Here is a 7,206-nt window from a genome sequence, read left to right as displayed (position 1 = left end):
GTTCTTGATTGTAAAACATTGATCATCGACATGTTATTTGGATAAATATGTTTCATAAAAAATCTGTTGCTACTCTCCATTGGCATTGCTCAGTTGAAATTTTACATACATTAAAAAAAATTCATTGAAGCTCAGATGAATTGTTTCATATTCAAAAAAAAATCATTGACGCTCAGTTGAAATATAACTTTTTTGTTACATTTGAAAAAAAATATCATTGCATTGTATTTTTTGCACAGGGTATGTTTTGCTAAGCTTTATCATGGTTATATATTTATTATAGTTGTCTGCTATCCTTATAGGATTTTTAATCATATCATGAAATAAAATCATTCATTTAGCTCTTTTATGCATCTTTGAAATGCAATATATTTATAATATAGCAATTTTTGAGATTAATAGAATTTTAGTATTTTTAGATCAATTGTTATTATTTGAATCTCTGTTGTTTTTGCTATAGTTTTCATTTTGCCTTTAGTTGAATTTATTAGAAAACTTTTAGATGTTCATTGTAATTGTCAAATTCTGAATTTGATTCTTTTTATTATAAATGAATTGTATAAAATGCAAAAATAAGTAATTTTGAGTGACATTTTGCATAACTGAAAAATGTTACGAAATAAGATATGCAATTGACAAGATGTAGATTTTGTATCGTAAGTTATCTGAGTAAGATCTGACATCTTTGATTTTTTTAATGAGTTGAATTTTGACATGTTTGCTTCATTTATGAGCTGCTTGATTTTGCTATAATGTTATAATTCTAATGACTTTTACAACTATTTTATCAATATTGTTAGAAGTTGTTAATGAAAGACTTCAAGTGTTATATTTTACAAGATACATGATGTTGGAGACTTGTTATTTAGTGTCAGCCATTTTATTTGGAGTACTGTAAACTGAAAAAATTGTGGAAAATATATCAAGTAGAGGTCTACATACATTTAAACATGCTTACTTTTTTTTTTTTTTTTTTTTTTTTAATCCTACTTGGTTCCTATAATTTTCACATTTCATATCACATTATTATTTTATATTTTCATTCCTTTGAAAGATTTAATTTATTATAAATCCAAAGAACAGAAATATTCAATGAGGGGCATAAAGGGGGATTATTTGGTTGTTCCCTTTGTGTAAAAGTGTCTTCCCTTGATACAACATGTATTACATTTTAAATATGAGATTACACAATTTTTTTAGTTTACAGTATTGTATGTAATTTTTGTTTACTGTTTGTGTCTTGTTATTATTTATTTAATAGAGTCTGAGTATACCTACCTCTGATGCAGATATAAATAACTTAACTGCCTTATATGTCAGGAATAAACTTTCAAAAATTAGACATGTTGGTACAATTGACATTAACTTTGCTGTGAATTAACATGTAGAAACTTATGGATAACTGCCATATCAAAAAGCATATGATTAAATAAAAAAAATGAAAATTTTACACAAATATTGCTCAGTTTATTTGGGCATTATTAATAGGTATCAAATTCTAGTCTTTCATCCCAAAACCATTTTTTGCATTAGCATGTTAGAAAACATTTGGCTTGGTAACAGTTGTGTATTTATGCACTGTAAATTCAGAAATTATTGCGTGCATTTATTATTGCACATTTTAGTCTAAAATGCGATTGTAATTTTTGCAATATTGAGAAAAATTGTTTTAATTGATGTATCAAATTTCAAAATGCGATGTTTAAATTATTGCGATAATAACCCTGTCGCATTTTTCGCAATTAAAAAAAATCGCAAATATTTCTGAATTTACAGAATTACATCAGGTGTTGATACGATGTCTTTTGTGTATTCATGTAATTAAATGAATTGTAAATATTTGAATGAATTTTCATCATTTCTTCACTAAGGCCATCAAAAAGTAATTCTTTGAATCTCATCTCCACACATATTAACTTATTTATTTCATATTTTTGCCTCTTGGAAAAAATGTTCATTTATAACAAGGAAATTTTCAATTTTTTACAAGAAACAAGTGATGAAAACTTGCCTGTGTACAGATTGATGAATATTTGAGGATTATTTCATATTGGCCGTAAATGATCAATATATGGTTAGTTTTTATGTATCAAAAAATGAGTTTGTATCTCATTTCGATCTAAATATAGATAACACTACTTTACTTTGTTCAAACACTTGTATCAGATATATAAGTTCAAATGTTGATTAATAGGATATGAAGATATTTAGATGTGTGTTTGAAATATTTATTTGCAGAAAACTGTGGATTTATTTAGTTTCAGTTTCATGGGTACCAATTTTTGCGTATTGAGAAAAAATTGTAATTTTCATGAATATTCGATTTTGTGAAGTCTGCATTCAAACTATATAATATCAGCACTTCTTTGAACATTGAATTTCATTGTTCACATTTGCCCCCAAAATCAATGAAAATTGGTATACCACAAATAATAATAAATCCACAGTCGTAAGTCTATTGATCTTATTTTCAAGATCATGTGAGATTTTGATATGAAGTATATTTAGATGCGGATGAAGATTGTGCCTTTAAAAAAAAACACATATTTATATTTGAGTAGCAAAATAAGATCTTGCAGCAGTGTAATGTTGATGACTTTTGCAAGTGGCAATATTTTGAGGAAATTTTTATACAGAAATTGCACATTGTTTAAATGTGTAACTATAGTGAAAGTCTGTGTGTGTAATGATGGGTTTCTGACTTCTTTACAACCAAAGATATAAATGTTTTAACAAATTTTCTTGCATATGGAAATTTTATGAAGAAATGTATGCAACCAAAATTTGTTGGTGGTACTCATAATAATTTAATCACCATCACGAACTGTTTCGGCTTTTGCCAAATTGATACATGTATCTGATAATATATGATATACTTTTAAAATATGAATGTTGAAATAGCTGTATGTGAAATTAAATTTGAACTGCTAGAAAATTAGTTAACAGTTGTATGAGTTTTGGTGTAAATTGTTGAGCACATATGGTAACAAGAACATTTTTGTGTTTTACATACTTGCAGCTAATCATGTATTTAAGAATCTCAAATGTGGTTGCAGTTCAATGCATTCACCAATGTATTTTATGTGTTAAGGCCACACCAAACTGATTGTTTTTTTCTTCAGATTTTACAACTTTAGTTCTGTACAGATAATAAAAATTCAAAGACAAATCTAGCTGCCTCATTCTTGCCTCATATTTTTCTACACATGGAATCAAAATTTTATCTTCTTCCTACAAGTTATGTCTTTAATGTGAATAATGTTTCATACAATACATCCTCTTCATCTTCTATAGTTAGAAAAATTAGAATTGGTAAAAAAATCTAAAGAACATAAAATTTGGTTTGGTGTGGCCTGATTGTGTTTTGAGTGCTAGGGTTTCTGTATTTAATGAAATACAGCTTGCTGAATCATGCATCATCAATTGTGTGTCATTTTGAATAAAAAAATCATGAATATTATAAATAAAAATACATACATGAGTTTTTATTGTTTTTTATTTCAATGGTATTCATTATCTGGTTGAATCAGCAAAAATGAAGGTAAATAAACCCTGTTGTCTATTCTATTGAAGGAGACGTTATGGTTTACAGTAGACTGCTGAGGGCCCTCATGGGGTTTTTGATTATGTGATTACTTGGCCGTTTTTTTAATGATTATTTGATTATTAAGCCAAATATTTCATGATTATTTGATTACCTAGGACTGTATTTTTAGTTTATGATTATTTGATTACTAAAGATAAGCAAATATTTAATGATTATGTGATTATATTGGCAAAAAAATGGTGTTTATGTGATTACTAGGACCCCCCCCATGAGGGGCCTCACTGCTTATTGCTGGATTGCTGTCTTACCAGATTAAAACCCACCATTTTCATTGGCTAACATATGTAAGAAGATGTGGTGCAAGTGCCAATGAGACAACTTTACTTCCAAGTCACTATTTGTAAAAGAAACCATTATAGGTCAAAGTACAAGTTCAACATGTAGTCTTGGCTCACACTAAACTACAAGCTATAAACGGCCCCAAAATTGACTAGTGTTAAACAATTCAAATAGGAAAACCAGTAGTCTAATCTATATACAAATAAGAAAGGAGAACATTTATGAACTGCATATCAGGTTCCTGATTTAGGACAGTTGCAAACAAATGCAGGGAGTTTAAACATTTTAATAGGTGCCAACCTTCACCCAAACTGAAACAACAATGTAACATCACAACATAGAAAGACATGATATAAAATATCAATTGAAATGGCTTTCATACCTGCCTTTTCAAAACGCTCATGAGGGTTTTACCTTCAGACCATCAAAAACCTAAAGCCATTGTAAAAGTAAATGTTTTGTTTAAATTTGTGGACAAAATTGCTACAGTATTTCAAAATTATCATTTGGGAAATCCCCCGCAAATAGTGACAGATGGTAGGTATGGCCGCTTTATAACTAGCTATACCCAGGATATAAAAAAAAAACATTGTACCAGACAAATAATAATGAATCCACAGTATCATTGGACTGCTGTCATTTATATTGGCCTTAAATTGTGTATCTACTTTTAGCTCTTACCAATTTTCTTATTACCCAGTAAATTCTGAACTTGATCTGTACAAAAGACGGTACTTGGTACCCACTATGTGTAATCGACTTTCAACCCAGATTTTTCAAACTTCCGTCTATGCCAAACTGTTTCTGATCAAAAAGAAATTTGAACTTCTCTACTATATATTCAACCAAAAAATCCTAAAAGTTCTGTCTGTCCAAATGATTTTTTGTCCGACATTTTATTGGTCAGAGTTTGGGTTACACTGAAACTTTACAGATAAATTAAACACATCTGCTTTTACGATATTTTTGATACTTTAATTTTCAACCAAATTCACAAAAGACAGTCCCTATTTTGCGTAATTGACACCTCTTACTTATTTCAACCCAGATCTTTTGAAGCTTTAGTAAATGATTTAAAAATATGTTGAAAGTGTGTATTTACTATTTTGGAGTTGTTATGAGGAATTTCCCTCAATTTTTCAAGCATCCATACAAGGGAACTCAGTCATTTTTCAACAAAACTACCAAGGTACCAAATCTTGTGATCAAGTTTGAATCACCTGCATCGATGGTCTTGTGGTCCTTGCCACTAGTGTGGTTGGTTGAGGACTTGAAACCTGAGCCAGGTCAAACTAAAAGACTTTAAATTTCGTATTTGTAGCTTCTCAGCTTAGCATACAGCATTTAGGAGAAAGAGCAAAGGCTTTGCCAGCTAGGGATCAGAACAAAGTGTCCCAGTAGTGACATGTCTTCTTGTAGACTGCATCTTGTGATCTAGCACATACTTTTCATTCATTTGTAGGACCTGGAACAAAATATTGGAAATTTTCCTTTAATCACCTCCAACCTAAAACTAGAGGCTCTAAAGAGCCTGTGTCGCTCACTTTGGACTATGTGAATATTAAACAAAGGACACAGATGGATTCATGACAAAATCGAGTTTTGGTGATGATGATGTGTTTGTAGATCTTACTTTACTTAACATTCTTGCTGCTTACAATTATCTCTACCTATAATGAACTTGGCCCAGTAGTTTCAGTGGAAAATGTTAGTGAAAATTTACAAATTTTATAAAAATGGACTATAAAGGGCAATAACTCCTTAGGGGGTCAATTGACCATTTTGGTCATGTTGACTTATTTTTAGGTCTTACTTTGCTGTACATTATTGCTGTTTACAGTTTATCTCTATCTATAATAATATTCAAGATAATAACAAAAAACGGCAAAATTTCCTTAAAATTACCAATTCAGGAGCAGCAATCTAACAACCAGTTATTCGATTCATCTGAAAATTCCAGGGCAGATAGATCTTGACCTGATAAACATTTTTACTTCGTCAGATTTGCTCTAAATGCATTGGTTTTTGAGTAATAAGCCAAAAACTGCATTTTACCCCCATGTTCTATTTTTAGCCATGGCGGCCATCTTGGTTGGTTGGTCAAGTCACCGGACACATTTTTTAAACTAGATACCCCAATGATGATTGTGGTCAAGTTTGGTTTAATTTGGCCCAGTAGTTTCAGAGGAGAAGATTTTTCTAAAAGACTACCAAGATATAGGAAAAATGGTTAAAAATTTACTATAAAGAGCAATAACTCCTAAAGGGGTCAACTGACCATTTTGGTCATCTTGACCTATTTGTATATCTTACTTTGCTGAACATTATTGCTGTTTACAGTTTATCTCTATCTATAACAATATTCAAAATAATAACCAAAAACTGCAAAATGTCCTTAAAATTACCAATTCAGGGGCAGCAACCTACCAATGGGTTGTCAGATTCATCTGAAAATTTCAGGGCAGATAGATTTTGACCTGTTAAACAATGTTACCCTATGTCAGATTTGCTCTAAATGCTTTTGTTTTTGAGTTATAAGCCGAAAACTGCATTTTACCCCTATGTTCTATTTTTAGCCATGGCGGCCATCCTGGTTGGTTGGCCTGGTCACCGGACACATTTTGTAAACTATATACCCCAATGATGATTGTGGCCAAGTTTGGTTTAATTTGGCCCAGTAGTTTCAGAGGAGAAGATTTTTGTAAAAGTTAACAACGCCGGAACCCCGTAACCCGGACGCCAAGTGATGAGAATAGTTCACTTGGCCCTTTGGCCAAGGTGAGCTAAAAAACAGAATCAGTAAAAGACCCCTTATTTCAAAGTTGAAATTACAAAGCCCCTTCCCAATCACAAATATCAATCTCCTCTTTGAGTATCCAGTATTTCATGTTTGATAAAACTGTAAAGATACAAAAGGATGAAAGCTTAGGACAAATAACATTTTTAACTCCATGCTAGTCAAAAATTGTTGCAACACATGCTCATATACGAGTTTTGTGTGACTCTTGTAAGGAAAAACTGCCAGTCTTTGTTTTAATGTGAAGAAATAGAATCAGTAACAACGAGAAATAGCAATAAACAGCTCTACCATGAGTGCATAATATGCCCATTGAAATTGTTGCAAAAATTAATTTGGGTGATTTAGAAAGCAACTTTAATCAGAAACAAATAAAATGTCTCTTAAGAAAAACTTGCATGAGGATATTCTTAGACATACAAATATTCAGAAGATCAATTCAAGAAAACCTTAATTTGATGATTAAGATCCTAAAATTTGGGAACAGAAAAAACGAAAATTTAAAAAAATCTTAAAGGTACCT

The sequence above is a fragment of the Mytilus galloprovincialis genome, chromosome 6 (assembly GCF_965363235.1).
Source record: "Mytilus galloprovincialis chromosome 6, xbMytGall1.hap1.1, whole genome shotgun sequence".
Lineage (NCBI taxonomy): Eukaryota > Metazoa > Mollusca > Bivalvia > Mytilida > Mytilidae > Mytilus > Mytilus galloprovincialis.
Note: the sequence above shows the minus strand (reverse complement) of the source record.